At 43.7% G+C, this 17471-nt stretch overlaps 1 protein-coding gene across 4 annotated transcripts in view; it reads right to left on the bottom strand.

Annotated features, from left to right (window-relative positions):
- Positions 1-17471, bottom strand: part of LOC134221730 (suppressor of lurcher protein 1-like) — a 430147-nt gene that overhangs the window by 109123 nt on the left and 303553 nt on the right. The gene's annotated exons all lie outside the window — the stretch shown is intronic.

The raw sequence follows: 17471 nt of genomic DNA, 5'->3' as shown, positions 1-17471 counted from the left end.
TATGGGAATAATTGAGATTTTGTGTAGTTGATTGCAATTAGGATTCTGAAGATCCCCCCTGTTTCAAACTCGGACTATTTTAACGAAGGTCATCAATATTTGTTTAACATATGTATTATTTGTTCGTAAAGTATTGGTGCTCAGAGTCAGAGCATAGGAAACCAATGAAGAAGGTCTATAACATTAGTTTCAAGAGCCCCCTGCATATCATATTTGTTGCCGAGTGCAAAAGAACGCAATATTGTCGTCGTACTCTGCAGGTAGAGATAAATAAATTGCTTCTCTTATACTTCTATGCTAACCTTGAGCTTGAAATCAATCTAAATGCTGCGAACCAAGTTAAATGAAAATTCGCTGAAGCATACAAGATCCGATTCCCATGCCAAAGCATTTCCGCACATGTCAGTCCATCTCTAAACTGTTAACCCAAATCTCTTCCATTCGATATTAGATCGAAGGCTCATTTTGAACGAGCCAGTGGGGAATAGCGAAGAGGAAGAGGCTCGAAATCGACCCAACAAAAACAACCAGTTGAAAATATTGAAACACGCTAAATGAATTGCGCCAAGATGGGTAACCCAGATTCACTGTTCGCCAGTTCTCCTACACTGGCACTGGCTGCTCCCAGGAGGGATGTGAAAACTCGACGATGGCAGTCAGCCAAAAGGAAATGGGATCGAAGCGATTTCCCTGAGCGGAACGTGTCAATCCTGCCTCGTTGCCGCCGTGCCGTTCAATTGGAATGGTCCTCTCGTTCCCGGCGTCCTCGTCGAATCGGACCCACCACCAGGATGACGGGATGCGTTATTGCTACACAATCTTCTGCAACAATCTTGCCTTCAACAACTCCCCGCTTGCGGAACGCAGCGCAGAAGGAATCTCGAACAGGAAATTAATAAAAGTGATTCAACAACTGGGAAGCTCATTGCTGTTGGTCCCTTGTCAGCGTCAAGTTTTGTCTCTAACGCCCCCGAAGTTGATATTGGCAATGGCGCAGTCAAGCTCTACAGCTACCGAACGACCCGATAAAGCGGAAAGATTGGACGCAGTTGTGGCAGTGATGTAGCTGGGAGTGAGTGGAGGCGGGTGGTAGTTTGTTGCATTTTACCGGAATCCTGGATCTACTTTCCCGTACTTGCAATGGTTCCTGTACTTGGATTAGCAGCAATGGTACCAGTATTTAAATGAAAGGTAGTAATACGGAGCAGTTGAAGGCGAAGTGTGTACACATTAGATAGAGTCGTGTAATATGTGATTTAAGACCGTCATATGCAAGCGAACCAAAAGACGCATAATTGCGTTCAATTTTATTTTTTCAAGGCCTTGAAAATGTGGATCGGAGACACGACTAAAAAAAATAGGGTATGTAAAGAAAGTTATTTTTGAGCTTTTTAGTGGAATGTCTTCACTTGTCATAAGACGAGTTTGTACAATCCCATTAAGTGGGGAAATTAAATGGGATTGTACAAACTCGTCTTATAACAAGTAGCGTATGTAACAAAAATGACAAATTCAACCCCCCCCCCAGCATGGAAATCTAACATCAGATCTACAGATTAGTTAGATTACAATTAGTCATTTTTTCTGCTTAGGATAAGTGAGATCGAAGCTCAGCATGCTCTATGTTTTGATGAATAAGGTAAAGCATCATCCCGTCAACTGCTTACTGCTTACGATTGAGTTTAAAGATGAAGAGAGAAAAAGTAAAAACAAAACTGCAGTAGGTGTAAAGAATTTTGAATTCATGTATCGCTCTGTTTGCCCGAGCCTTTGGAAAAGAGGCTTCCGAGCCTCTTGAAAGAAGGCATCCGAGCCTCTTGAAAGAAGGCATCCGAGCCTCTTGAAAGGAGGCATCCTAGCCTCTTGAAATAAGGCTTCCGAGCCTCTTGAAAGGAGGCTTCCGAGCCTCTTGAAAGGAGGCTTCCGAGCCTCCTGAAAGGAGGCTTCTGAGCCTCTTGAAAGGAGGCTTCTGAGCCTCTTGAAAGGAGGCTTCTGAGCCTCTTGAAAGGAGGCTTCTGAGCCTCTTGAAAGGAGGCTTCTGAGCCTCTTGAAAGGAGGCTTCTGAGCATTTTGAAAGGAAGCTTCTGAGCCTCTTGAAAGGAGAGGCCTGAGCCTCTTGAAAGGAGGCTTCTGAGCCTCTTGAAAGGAGGCTTCTGAGCCTCTTGAAAGGAGGGCTGAGCCTCTTGAAAGGAGGCTTGAGCCTCTTGAAAGGAGGCTTCTGAGCCTCTTGAAAGGAGGCTTGAGCCTCTTGAAAGGAGGCTTCTGAGCTCTCTTGAAAGGAGGCTTCTGAGCCTCTTGAAAGGAGGCTTCTGAGCCTCTTGAAAGGAGGCTTCTGAGCCTCTTGAAAGGAGGCTCTGAGCTCTCTTGAAAGGAGGCTTCTGAGCCTCTTGAAAGGAGGCCTGAGCCTCTTGAAAGGAGGCTTCTGAGCCTCTTGAAAGGAGGCTTCCTGAGCCTCTTGAAAGGAGGCTTCTGAGCTCTCTTGAAAGGAGGCCTGAGCCTCTTGAAAGGAGGCTTCTGAGCCTCTTGAAAGGAGGCCTGAGCCTCTTGAAAGGAGGCTTCTGAGCCTCTTGAAAGGAGGCTTCTGAGCCTCTTGAAAGGAGGCTTCTGAGGCCTCTTGAAAGGAGGCTTCTGAGCCTTTTGAAAGGAGGCCTGAGCCTCTTGAAAGGAGGCTTCTGAGCCTCTTGAAAGGAGGCCTGAGCCTCTTGAAAGGAGGCCTGAGCCTCTTGAAAGGAGGCCTGAGCCTCTTGAAAGGAGGCTCTGAGCCTCTTGAAAGGAGGCCTGAGCCTCTTGAAAGGAGGCCTGAGCCTCTTGAAAGGAGGCCTGTGCCTTCCGTGCCTTTTGAAAGGAGGCCTGTGCCTCTTGAAAGGAGGCTCTGTGCCTCTTGAAAGGAGGCTTCCGTGCCTCTTGAAAGGAGGCTTCCGTGCCTCTTGAAAGGAGGCTTCCGTGCCTCTTGAAAGGAGGCCTGTGCCTCTTGAAAGGAGGCCTGTGCCTCTTGAAAGGAGGCTTCCGTGCCTCTTGAAAGGAGGCTTCCTGTGCCTCTTGAAAGGAGGCTTCCGTGCCTCTTGAAAGGAGGCCTGTGCCTCTTGAAAGGAGGCTTCCGTGCCTTTGAAAGGAGGCTTCCGTGCCTTTGAAAGGAGGCTTCTGAGCCTCTTGAAAGGAGGCTTCTGAGCCTCTTGAAAGGAGGCTCTGAGCCTCTGGAAAGGAGGCTTCTAAGCCTCTTGAAAGGAGGCTTCTGAGCCTCTTGAAAGGAGGCTTCTGAGCCTCTTGAAAGGAGGCTTCTGAGCCTCTTGAAAGGAGGCTTCGGAGCCTCTTGAAAGGAGGCTTCTGAGCCTCTTGAAAGGAGGCTTCTGAGCCTCTTGAAAGGAGGCTTCTGAGCCTCTTGAAAGGAGGCTTCTGAGCCTCTTGAAAATAGGCTTCTGAGCCTCTTGAAAGGAGGCTTCTGAGCCTCTTGAAAGGAGGCTTCCGCGCCTCTTGAAAGGAGGCTTCTGAGCCTCTTGGAAAGGAGGCTTCTGAGCCTCTTGAAAGGAGGCTTCTGAGCTCTTGAAAGGAGGCTTCTGAGCCTCTTGAAAGGATGCTTCTGAGCCTCTTGAAAGGATGCTTCTGAGCCTCTTGAAAGGATGCTTCAAGCCTCTTGAAAGGAGGCTCTGAGCTTCTTGAAAGGATGCTTCTGAGCCTCTTGAAAGGAGGCTTCTGAGCCTCTTGAAAGGAGGCTTCTGAGCCTCTTGAAAGGAGGCTCTGAGCCTCTTGAAAGGAGGCTTCTGAGCCTCTTGAAAGGAGGCCTGAGTCTCTTGAAAGGAGGCTTCCAGAGCCTCTTGAAAGGAGGCTTGAGCCTCTTGAAAGGAGGCTTGAGCCTCTTGAAAGGAGGCTTCTGAGCCTCTTGAAAGGAGGCTTCTGAGCCTCTTGAAAGGAGGCTTCTGAGCCTCTTGAAAGGAGGCTTCTGAGCCTCTTGAAAGGAGGCTTCTGAGCCTCTTGAAAGGAGGCCTGAGCCTCTTGAAAGGAGGCTTCTGAGCCTCTTGAAAGGAGGCTTCTGAGCCTCTTGAAAGGAGGCTTCTGAGCCTCTTGAAAGGAGGCTTGAGCCTCTTGAAAGGAGGCTCTGAGCCTCTTGAAAGGAGGCTCTGAGCCTCTTGAAAGGAGGCTTCTGAGCCTCTTGAAAGGAGGCTCTGAGCCTCTTGAAAGGAGGCTTCTGGAGCCTCTTGAAAGGAGGCTTCGAGCCTCTTGAAAGGAGGCTTCTGAGCCTCTTGAAAGGAGGCCTGAGCCTCTTGAAAGGAGGCCTGAGCCTCTTGAAAGGAGGCTTCTGAGCCTCTTGAAAGGAGGCTCTGAGCCTCTTGAAAGGAGGCTTCTGAGCCTCTTGAAAGGAGGCCTGAGCCTCTTGAAAGGAGGCTTCTGAGCCTCTTGAAAGGAGGCCTGAGCCTCTTGAAAGGAGGCTTCTGAGCCTCTTGAAAGGAGGCTCTGAGCCTCTTGAAAGGAGGCTTCCGAGCCTCTTGAAAGGAGGCTTCTGAGCTCTTGAAAGGAGGCTTCTGAGCCTCTTGAAAGGAGGCTTCCGGGCCTCTTGAAAGGAGGCTTCTGAGCCTCTTGAAAGGAGGCCTGAGCTCTTGAAAGGAGGCTTCCGAGCCTCTTGAAAGGAGGCTTCTGAGCCTCTTGAAAGGAGGCTTGAGCCTCTTGAAAGGAGGCTTCTGAGCCTCTTGAAAGGAGGCCTGAGGCCTCTTGAAAGGAGGCTTCTGAGCCTCTTGAAAGGAGGCTCTGAGGCCTCTTGAAAGGAGGCTTCTGAGCCTCTTGAAAGGAGGCACTGAGCCTCTTGAAAGGAGGCTTCTGAGCCTCTTGAAAGGAGGCTTCTGAGCCTCTTGAAAGGAGGCTTCTGAGCCTCTTGAAAGGAGGCCTGAGCCTCTTGAAAGGAGGCTTCTGGAGCCTCTTGAAAGGAGGCTTCCGATCCTCTTGAAAGGAGGCTCTGAGCCTCTTGAAAGGAGGCTTCTGAGCCTCTTGAAAGGAGGCTTCTGAGCCTCTTGAAAGGAGGCTTCCTGAGCCTCTTGAAAGGAGGCTGAGCCTCTTGAAAGGAGGCTTGAGCCTCTTGAAAGGAGGCTTCTGAGCCTCTTGAAAGGAGGCTTCTGAGGCCTCTTGAAAGGAGGCTGAGGCCTCTTGAAAGGAGGCTTCTGAGCCTCTTGAAAGGAGGCTTCTGAGCCTCTTGAAAGGAGGCTTCTGAGCCTCTTGAAAGGAGGCTCTGAGGCCTCTTGAAAGGAGGCTTCTGAGGCCTCTTGAAAGGAGGCTTCCTGAGCCTCTTGAAAGGAGGCTTCTGAGCCTCTTGAAAGGAGGCTTCTGAGCCTCTTGAAAGGAGGCCTGAGCCTCTTGAAAGGAGGCTTCTGAGCCTCTTGAAAGGAGGCTTCCGAGCCTCTTGAAAGGAGGCTTCCGAGCCTCTTGAAAGGAGGCTTCCGAGCCGCTTGAAAGGAGGCTTCCGAGCCTCTTGAAAGGAGGCTTCCGAGCCTCTTGAAAGGAGGCTTTCGAGCCTCTTGTGTAACTTGCTTGCTCAATGGATGGGGAAATCTGAGGGTCGTTGAATGAATATTCTTCCCTATACATGAAACTTGATTGAACTTAGCTGAAGCAGGAAATGGTTATTAAGAAACACACTCGGACTTAAGGCGCCTGCCAGCATTTCCTACGAAGGTTGGAGGATTACTTTTACGAAGCTAGCCGAATTTTGGAGAGCGTGGAGGTATAAACTGAAAGAGTATAATTTCTTCACCATAGTAAGTGGTGACAGTATGTTTGTGTTGCTGCGAGTGGAATAGCTCCGTGAGGTCTGTAAGTGCTCGTGAAGCCCCTACGAAATTCTTCGCGTTGTCACATTCAATCACTGCTGAATGGCCACGGTGGCCTACGAAACGCTCCAGCGCCGCGATGAATGCGGCGATAGGTCGGCGACAAGCTCAATGTGAATCGCCTTTGTCTCCAAGCAAACAAAAATAGCTACATATAATTTAACTGGTTTGGATTTCCTCATTGGGTACCGGTAGAATAGAGGGTCGCACAAATCGACTCCGGTGTTTAGGAATGGGAAGAACGGAGTCACGCTCTAGACCGGTAGGTCCTCCATGATTTGATCGGACACTTTCGGCTTGCAGCGCATGCACTTCAGGTAGTAATGGAAAACTTTCCGCGCCAGGTTGCGTACTCGTAGAGGCCAACACTTCTCATGCACACTCGATATCAGTAGCTGCCGCCCAGCGTGTAAAAACCTTTGATGGTAGGATGTTATAATAAGCTTGGTGAGCGGATGGTGTGTGGCGAGAATAATTGAATGCTTGCGGTCTTTAGAAACGGGCGTATTCTGAAGCCGGCCACCATCGATACGCAGAATACCATAGATGGTATTATCGTAGATCTACAATAATTGGACGGAGATTTTTCAGCTTCGAATTTGACTTGACTTGATCGATCTTCTTGGAACGATTCGGCTTTTGCTATACGGACAAGAGCATTGGTTGCTTCCTGAAGCGGGCCTGCTATTATGCACGAATCTTCGCAGAAGCGCCACTATAGTAGCCTATAGGCGGACTAATGCCGGAAACGATGATCTTAAGGAGGTGATGGGATTTGTCGTATGAACTTGTATTGGCAATGCAAGCGATCGTTCTTCTAGGTCTCTGGCGACGTCATCGGAGGTGTGTATGCGTATCTCGCTAACGGAGATCGTCTTCTAAAGGTTCAGCCTAAGTCTTTTTATACTCCTACTCCTAAGGACCTACGAGCCCTAGGGTATCGAAAAGACTGACGGAATCTGAAAGCGCTATAAGTTTTTTGACGACACACTCTTCATCAGTCCCCTTAGGTACATGGAAGCTTGGTTCGTTCGTTGCTAGTGTCAAGATCAAGTACAGAACGTCCTTCTCGGAGCTCGATTGGAATACTTTCTAGAATTTCGGGATAGACGCGCCGTTGCCGCCGACGAATTTTTCACGCCGCCGTGCCGTTAAAAATGACTCGTATGAAAATTGACCACGCTGCCGAATATTTTTTACCACGCCGATGGAATGGAAGCTCCAATAGGAAATATGTAAACATTTTCAGCCACGTTCATATAACAATTATCTTTTCTACAATTATGCAGTTATTATTCTCATTTCCAATAAAGTCTAGACCCAACAAAATTGAAAGCTGATGAAGGGCTTATTTCATTAATTTCAGCTAAGTAAGTAGCTTATTTAGTCTGAATTGTTTGTTGGGGAACCGCTAGATCCCTAACGTATGCTCGGTTAAACAAAACAATATTAGTTCAAGCAAAACGCACCTGAATTCGCAGAATTGCTCCTAGAGCAGTACGTACTAGAATATTTCGGTCTGAAAATATTTCAGAATTCCTTTTAAAAATTGTATGGAAACTTGGCAATCTTGTTTGAAGTATTTTATGAACTATTACGACTACTTCTTGTATTTCCACAGAAATTCTTTTAGGAATTCCTTCAAAAAATTTTCTTCTCCACACGAAATTCAGAAATTTCTTCTGAGTTTCAAACCAGAAATTCCTTTGCGAATTTCTTCAAGAAATACTTCATTCATGTATTGAAGATCAAAATCTTTTTATAAACTCCTTCGTATATTCCTACAAAAAATCCGTCGTGAATTCTTCATTAGAGAGAATTTTCCCAGAGCAGTACTTTGAGGAATTTTTGCGGATATTCTTGTAGGTATTGTTGAGAGAATTCTTGAAGAATTCCTTAATAAGTCTCTAAAGGAAAACTGTGAGAAATTCCGGAGCATTTTCCTCATGATGTATTGGAGGAGTTTTCAAGGGTGAAATCTTTCCGTGAAAATTGCTGAAGAGATTCTTAGAGTAATGTGAATTTGTGAACGACTTTACGAAAGAATCCTTGGAGGAATTTCGGGTAGGAATTTCTAGAAGAATTCCCAGTGGAATGCGCGTAAGATTTTCCTAATCTAGATTTCCCAATTTAGTTTACATAAGAAGTTCTTCAAGAATTCCTGGACAACTTTCCCGAATAATTCCCGGGAGCTGGGTTTTGTGGAATTCCATGTGAATTTCGGAAAGAATTCAGAAGAAATATCTGAAGAATCCTCGTGGTTATTTTTGTAGAGTTTGCGAAGTAATTAATGAAGTGTTCTTGGAAGAGTTTTTCGAGGAAATCCAGAAAGAATTTCAAGAGAAATTCTATGGGTAGTTATTCAAGAAGTTACAGGAGGTGTGCGCAGGTCCAAAAATCTTCGGCGGCGGCGTTTGTCAGAGTTTTGGCTGGCGGCGGCGTTTTTGGCGTCACGCCGAAAAGCATTTTAATCGGTGGCGTGAATCGGCGTGGCAGTTTTTTATACCATCCATATTTTTTCAAGTTTATGTTTTTGCATTTTTTTTACATTTTCAAGACATTAACGGACGAATCTTTAAAATTTCACGGGAAAGTCTGAGGTACTTCCCTACAAAATTCGAATTAGCTTCATGGCGAGAGAGAGAGAATCATCTACCGTATCTCATAAGTCATAAGAACAAAATATTTATTGTTTGAGTTGATGCAGGATTGGGAAAAACAATGAAGTTCGTTTGAATAAAGCAGTGAATCAGTGTTGAAACAACAAATTTGAAGATTGAAACAACGATGTCTTCGTTGTTTGATGCATCAAACGAAACATCGTGTACAGAAATTAAAAAAAAATACGAGGAATTTCCCGGAATTTCCACTAAACGTTCTCAGAATTCTAACATTCAATTTTTTTTTACGAGAATCTGTTTGATTTTCGGAATTTTGAATGAATTTCTTTGGACATTCTACGGTATCTTCTTTGTTTTGCTCATAGGAAATTCTTCAGACATTTTTCAGCCTAGCTATTAATTTCGAATTAGTGAAAGTGCAAAAAATAATTCCTAAATCATTAATAAAATTTCACAAAAAAAATATACGAAAAACATAACACATGTATCAACTACCGGAAATGCCGTTTGGTCGTAATGGTCGTTTGACAGGAAGAACCATTTCGGCCAAATGACCTTATCGGCCAAACCACCTTTTCGGCAAACGGTCAAATGACCTATTTGGCCAAACGACATTTTCGGTCGTATATACATTGCGTTAAATGACATTTTCGGTCAGATATGTCTAATGCTTTATTTGGCCAAACACCTTTTAGCCAAATGGCCTTTCCTGTCGTTCGATCGAAAAACCATTTGTTAGAAGTTAGAATGTTGCTTGGCCGAATAACACTGAAAGCCATTTGGCGGAATTATGTATACGCTTGTCTGAAACGATAAATTGGCCAACAAAGTTATTTAACCTAGCAACCTTGTAGACTAAAACTGCTGTTTCTATCAAACGACCATTTCGGCCAATTAAGCTATTTGGCCAACGGATTTTTTTAGTCGAAGGAACTGTTCTGCTGTACGACATTTTCGCCAGTATGTACCTTTCGACCAAACGACATTTTCTGCGAAACAACTTTAGGGCTTCGGATAAATGGTTTATTCGGTCAAATGCCATATTTGGCCAAACAATATTTGGCTTTCAACCAAATGTCTTTCTGTCAAACTACCCTTCTTTGTGCACAAATTCTATTTCAACGAGAAATTCTTTGGATTTCAACGGAAAAAGTTAAAAAAAAAACCTCTAGAATTTGCACTTGGTATTTTCACGAAAATTTCAGTGGAGTTTCACCGTGATGAGTTGGAGATATCTATCGGAAGATTCTGTGAACTTCTTCGAATTTCAATCGGGGCGAAAATCATAGTTCAGCGGAGTGACAAATTCTAAACGGCGGTGCGCCGATGCAAATTGGTCGGCAGCAGCGGCGTTAGCGATAGCAGACGACGTTTGGCTACCTCGTATGACTTTCCAAGCTAGTTCAAGGTCTTCTTCGGTAACGCTACGACGAAACGACCAGTATCGTAACGATCGTATCGGTGATGGTAGCTGCAAAATGTTCCTCGATGGACATCGTACTTGCAGATTGACACGACTCTTTCTCTCGAAATCTTGAAATTGAATGCTCTAGCAAAAGCGTTCAACAAACATGCCCGATGGTGATTGGAGTTGGAGGTTGGCGTAGACCAATTTTGCCGGAGACAGCCCAACCCAGAGTGATATTTTGGAGCACATGCATTCCCTAGCCCTGGCTCGTGCAATTTAGGAGCTGTGAGTACGAGATCGGATGGTCATTCCCATATGGAAACATTGACGTTATTGGAAGGAAGGTCACAAGATATTTCACTAAGCACGAAAAACTTTATATCTGCACTGAAATTGGTGCAGGAGGAGTGAGTTCTCTGAAAGACGGAATGCTTTGCTGTTGCTATGGAACCTCCTATGCCACCGGTACCGCCGTTCGGAGATGACATTCAGCTGTAAGGCCGGGACCTTCACTAGAGCTGTTCGCAGTAGCACCATTGAAATCTTCTGAGTATTGGCGACCAAGGAGATGGAATAGTGGCTGAGCGACGGGGTAGCGGCAGAAAATGGGACGACAGAAGTGGCTGGCTATGGAGGCCAGTTTGAAATTTTTTGAAGACTTCTAGCGTTCTGTGATTGAGTTTGTTCAAAATTGGGTGGACTGTGATTTTGTTTCGGAGCTCACGGTTGGTAAGGATAGCGATTGTTTGCTGGTTGGTGTAGCATTGTGTGGTTCCTTTGCCCACAAACACGACATGTAGTGGAGGTACAGTTTATTATCTGGTAATCGGGCGAGAGGCAGTTGAGGCAAAGTCCTTTATTCTTCACTAGCCTATACTTTTCTGCTACTGACGCGCTGCAGAACGCGTCACATTTGAAGTCGGTGTGCGATACTGGCTTGAAGAACGGACATGGCTTCGATGGAAAGGTTACGATGGAATGGATGTCAATCTTTGATGTTTGTGATCGAGTCGTTGGAAGCGGATCGCAAGAGTGAGACTTCAACGGTGCGATAGATTGGAGCTCCATAGCGTGGCTTCTCAGGAACTGGAGTAGGTCTTTGTATTCCGAAACATTAGTCGACTTATGGTGGTTTTCCCATTGTTTACTGTGGCAAAATCCAAGCGAGTGTAAACCATGTAACCATCAGTATCAATCCCCATTTTATGTACCATTTTGAGAGTCCGTTCAAAATTGTCTATTGGTCTCACGAGAGAATCGTAGCATTCTCGTTTGGTTGGATCGATGGAAACTAGCGCATCCAGATACGTTTTTACTACGAGCTTCTTATTGTCGAATCGTTTTTGGATTAGGTCCCAGGCAACCGAGTAATTTTCAGCAGTTATTTCGATTGCCTCCACAATACGTGTGACTTCCTTTGCTAGCGAGCCTACCAGGTCGACAGATTCGGGTTGGAATCTATAAGACTCTAAAAAATGACTGACTCGATCTGACTCTTATCTACTATATGAGATGCACACGGTCTAACGATACTGGGCTTGATTCTACCCACACTGCTACGTTTGTTGGTGCGATCATTCGGTACGGTGATAATAAAAGTTATTCATATGTGATGGAGTGAGAGAACTGTCTCTCCTAATCTAATTTCACATTGGGGTGGTTCAATTCTATTTTGGGCCAACTTAATTCTTAACAGATATATCAAGGGGCTATCCCTTGTATCCTAGAAACAAATCCTGGCTGTGCCAATGAGCAACGGAATATACGATGGGCGGCTGTGACGCAGCTCGCAAAAGGGCAGGACGTCACGATCGTTCCTATCCCCATCGAGAGAGCAAAATAAACACTATTAAAAACAGAAAACACACCGAATCGACATCAACGACGCCGTCACCGCCGAGGGATTCGGTATCCTTCTCTCTGTTTGACATCGAAGCAGCGCTGCACGGGACGGATGATGGTGGATCTACCGCACGGAAGAAAAGACAAATTGTTTCCTGTCGCAATTTTACGCTATTTGGAGTTCTCACCCCCATCTCGAGAAGAAAGGTTAAGCAGATTTTTATCGGTTTGACATTTCCCAATCTCCGACTTGAGCACCTTTCTGATTGCTATCTGGGGCGGAAATTGAAATTCAGCAATCGATTTCTCGTGGATCCTGATTCCTAATTTGACCCGAGAATTATTAAGTTATGACCTCCCGCATTGATCAACTGGATTATTATGAATCCAATTTCGCAAATCCATCAAACGCACCGCGTGTCTCTTTTTGCGCCTTCTGCTGCGAACATTCGATCCAGTTCTCACGGTTGCTTCCATTGTTTTTCTTTCACGCCCCCACCCGCAGTTTGTGCTTTCGCGCCGAAGGCCACACAGAGGAAAACAAACAAAACTTTCCCCAATAAATGGGGTTCGACTTCTTACTGAGCCGGATGGCGATGGCTGTTGTTGTGATAAGAAACGAACGGCAGGAGTCATGTTTTTGGATGACGGCGCGCGATGATGGCGGCGATGACTTGATCCTTCAACCGGTTTCGTCGCCAGTCGTGCACACCGCTCGCGGACCCAAAGTTATTAGGAACGAATAAGAATCATCAATCAAATGCCGAAAGCGGGGCCACCGCCGCCGTTTTTATGGGAACATGTGTGCCACGTCGTCACAGTGCTTCGCCGAGAACGAAGCACTCGGATGCTGTATCCGTTTATCTTGGCATGTAACATTTATCATGATGGTTACTCGTTCGTTCGCTCGATACGCAGAAGTCTCGCGCGGAAAAAGTCGGTGCCTTTTTTTGCGAGCTCTGTCAATTTCCATCTTTATTGAGACAAAATTGGCGTTCGCATGGTTTGTTGGAGAGATCGTTTTTTAGTTCCACATTTGTGCGAATTTTCCGACTCGATGGATTTCAATTGAATCAATTTCCAAGTATATTTATTTTCGAGTACGGTTATTTGGAGGAAAAAATAAACCAATTGAACTGGAAAAATGTGTCTGTCTGTCAGGAATATTTACACACCTTAAAATGAGTTACAGTTGACAATGTCGATTGATAAAAACGAGTTGAGGTTTCCTTTGCCGTCGCGAATTCAAATCGCGAAGAATTAGAAAAAAAAAAGAGTTTTTACAAAAGAAAGAAAAAACTTCCCGAAGCCACACTGCACTGGTAGAATATTGAAAAATCACTGTCTTTGTCATTTGAAATTGATGATCACCCTTCAATTCAGAAGAGATGTAATTTATGTAAGTTAATCCCTCTGAGGGTACTGCAGCTCAAATGCAAAACTGACTGTACGATGGATGAGAAAGAAGTACCATTTGTCTCTATTTCGAAAACCTATCAATTCAACCAACACTTGAAGGTATTATTGAAAATTATAATACAAATTCTTCGGAAGTTAGGTTATTCTGGCTCAGATCGGTAAAGCTTTGGGTGTCTGTTTCAACATCCGTAAAAAGCACTGTACAGAATGGCAAATGCAGGTGGAACAATCGTTACACTCACCACAGTCATTCTTGCTCACACATCTCGTTGCAGGTGTGGTACCGGCCGGGGTGAAGATGGGCTTGCAGTTCATTTGAATTTTACAAATTGCTGATTCCTGCCCCACTCAGTGACCGACCAGCAAAACGGTCACACAACCACGCCGGTATCTGGTTCGGATTTTTGGAGCTCCGGTCAGAAATGTGCATTCCGATTGCAGCCAGTTCTGTTCCATTTTTGCGCACCAAAATGCTGTATCGGTTTTGCCTGACCGATGCTGTGTAGGTGCGGTTGGTCGGTGAAAAGTTACTCCAGAATAGGTGAGATTGTCAGTTTCATAGTGCGCAAATATCGACATTTGCTTGAGGGTATGGGCATTTCGGAGGCCTTTCTTTTGTGCGATTTAATAAATTGTAGTTCGGTAGCCATTGAGCTTAGGATTTAGGAATTTTTGGAAAAAGTTATGGGAATGTTCGGGTGGGGTGATTCTTCAGCTGGATGTGCACTACACCGACTACGATGGAATGCGAACCTCGGATTACAACATTTTTTAAGCCTCGTTACACAATGCCTGTACATGAAAGTTTCATATTCGGATAGTAACGATGCTGCATGCCTTCAGCATAAGAAACGATACATTCTTTCAATGTGCCATAGCGAAGAATAGAGATAGAGCAGGGATTACATATATGCAGTAATCCCATCAGAAAGAAGTTCGTCTTGGCTTGGAACGAGTGGAAGGTTTGATTTTGAAATCTACGTCTACATGCTCATAAATATTAATGGAATATCGACAAAAAAGGTTGGCTCAGCAAGTTCTTCGTAATTTCTTTGGCAAATTCTTCGAAACTTCTTTGGGAAATTTTCGTAGCAATTTCTTCGGGATCTGCTCAGAAAATTCTCCGAAATTCCCTCCAGAAATTCATCGATATACTCTCGAGATATTCTTCAAAAGTTTTCTTGGGAAATGAAATTCCTTCCTGAAATTTTTCGCACGTTCCTCGGCAAACTCTTCGGAATTTCTTCGGTAATTTTTTCTTTTAATTTCCTTGACAATTTCTATGGAACATCGTCAGAAAATGCTGTGGAATTTCCTCAGGAAATTCTTCGGGGTTTCTTTGGTACATTCTTCTAATTTTCCTCGGAAAATTCTTCTGCAGTTCTTTGAAAAATTATTCGGTATTTCTTTGGCAAATTTTTCGGAGTATTCTCAAAAAATTCTTTTAAGTTTTCTCGTTAATTTCTTGAAGAAATTCTTCGACATTTTCGTAGTAGTTTCTTATGTCAAAATTACCTTGGAAAATCCTTTCCTTTGCGTTCCGAAAAATTCTTCCCAACTTCCTTAGCAAATTCTCCGGTATGCCCTTAATGGAAATTCGTCAAAATTTTGAGCGGCGATTTCTCGTAAATTCAATCCATTTTTTTTTTGGAATTTCCTCGAATAATTTCCTTCACGATGTCTTTGGCAAGTTCATCGAAGTTTTCTCCGGATATTTTTTGATTCTTAGGCTGTCTTCAGTGTCTCGTACTTGACTCGTCGTTGAAGTCTACTTGACCAAGACGCTAAAATGTTGTAAGAATCGTTTTATGAACAGTTTTCATTTCGTTCAAAATTTTCCGTGCCGTCAAGTAAAATTTTTTATAACACGAAATTGTTTTGTTAAGTAATATTTTTTATGCAGTCCAACATTCGTCATTTCATGCCTTATTTTTCATGCTGTGCAACGGTTTTATTGTCAAGCAACATTTTTCATGACGTGTGACATTTTCCTTGTCATGCAACACGTTTCATTCACATATTTTCATATGACATGCAACATTTAAAAGTGAAGCAACATTTTGCTGGATTTGCTACATTTTTCAAGTTACAAAACATCTGTATGCCATGCCGCGCAATATTTTCCTTATCATCCAGATTTTCCATGTCATACGACATTATTCATGCAGTGTAACATTTCCCTCGTCATGCAACATTTGTCATATTATACAACATATTCAATATTCCGTACAACATTTCTGTTGCATGTAACAGTTCCATGAACATATATTCAGTGAAACCACATCAAGCGCCCTTTTGACTGACTTGTGATATTTTGTTCGTAGAAAGAAAATGGAAATGAATTCAAATCTATTCAAGTGTACATTTGCTGTAGGCTATCCTCAATCATGGAATTCGGGGATATCCCGTACGACTTGTGATCATTTGGAAGTGCTACACGAAAACATGAGCGAAAAATGTTTAATTTTTATTGCGATTTAGCAGGACCACGATCATTTCGCTTAACATTCTCTATGTCGTGCAACATTTCGCATGAAATTCTACGTTTTCCATGTCATTTAAATCGTTTCCCATGTCATTTTAAATCATGCAACATCTTTCATATCGTACATAAATTATTTTCTATGTCACGCTACATGTTTCATATATTGCCACAATTTCATGTATTACAACATTTCCCAGGTCATCCAGCATTTTTCATGTCATACATTTTTTAAATAACATTATTTATATTATGCAAAACAATTCCATGCATTTATCTTGTCATGCACCATTTTTCATGCTATAGAACATATTCAACGTTTCGTACAACATTTTCTGTGTCGTGCAACACTTTCCTGCTCAACCAAATTTTACCATTTTATACGTCACTTTCCATTTTTTCTCAGAGTGTTACACTGTTCATGTACTGCAACATTTCTCATGTACTATTTTTCATGTTTTGTTTAGTTAAGTTATTTATCGAAACGTGACGTAAGATCAAGTGTTTTTTGTGTCATTTACGAATTTATACATTTATTATTAAATTGTCATGATTGTATTGTCATGTAATTTTTTTGTCAAGTAACATTTTCTGTGCCATGCGACATTTTTTATGCAGTGCAACATTCCTCATGTAATTTTCACAATTTTTCAGGTCGTATCACAATTTCATTGTCATGCAACATTGTTCTTGTCATGCAACATTTTTCTTGTCATGCTGGTTGCGCCAGTCTGAAGCAAACAGAAACTGAGTGACCAAACATGTTCCACACTTTACATGATACTGTTTCATATTTCCTACTACTTCATATTTCCCCTGCAGCAGACACTTGGTCTGTTTCATTTCGCACGGAAAGTGTTGTGTAGATATGAATCCCTTGTGCTGCAGTCGCTTCCCGATCGTTGATCAGCTGTTCATTATCTAAAGCTTAGTTCAGAATAAACCACGCTCGCGAGAAGAACTAATTTATCTCGCTTTTTGTGTCGTGAATAAAATAGTACGTTTCTATGTTCGCGCAATAAAGTGTTTTATGTCTTCAAAACGTCGCGAGTTCAAAAATTAAAAAGTGCTAAACTCTTTGGTTTGAGTAATAAGTCTGTAGAAATGCATGTGAGTCCATCTTCAATTTCAAAGCAGCAGCCCTGTTGTCCGCCCATCAAAGTCTGATTTGGTCTCGGTTTTCGCTGGAATTTGTTGTTTCGTTGGTTGCACTAAGGTTCAATTCCATTTGCTGCATCTGTCAATCCGTGGTCGCGTTGGGTGATTCGTCGAGTCAATTATTGTGCAAAGTGAGACCAGCGCAGTGTTGTAAATTTGCTTTTCTGGTGCAGTGAAGTGCATTTGTGCTTAGAGCAGTGTTTCCTAAACATTGTTCCAAGTGTCAGTGCCAGTGGAGTGAGTAACGCCAGACTTCAGAACGCTTAATAAACGGAAGCATCATCTCAGAAAGTCCCTTGAAGGAATTTAGCAATTCGTTGCTGGCTATCAAGTAAGCAGAGATGCGCGACAAGTCTGCGTACGTTTGGAGGTATTGGAGACAGTATATGGCCACTGGCCAGTTCATCGATATTCGTTGGCATTGACGGAGGCGAGTCGTTGACGGAGGCGAATGACAAGGTGAGGCGGAACTTCGCAGACAATTTCTACGCATTGAAGGCACACCCACTGGCCTTCAAGATGATTGGCCCCAATACACCGCCGACTTCTACGAGCCAGCAGCTCGATTTGCAAAAGTGAGATCAAGGTGCCATCGTTCAGTGGAAAGCTTCATGGCTGGGTGCTATACCGGGATCCCAAGTAGTACACGCAACATCTTCCTAAAAGCACCTTGTTTCTATTCAGTTTTTTATAGGCATTGGAAAACAGTGGTAAACCCACCACAACAG

Source organism: Armigeres subalbatus, chromosome 1, assembly GCF_024139115.2.
Source record: "Armigeres subalbatus isolate Guangzhou_Male chromosome 1, GZ_Asu_2, whole genome shotgun sequence".
NCBI lineage: Eukaryota > Metazoa > Arthropoda > Insecta > Diptera > Culicidae > Armigeres > Armigeres subalbatus.
Note: the sequence above shows the minus strand (reverse complement) of the source record. Positions and strands in the feature narration are given on the sequence as shown.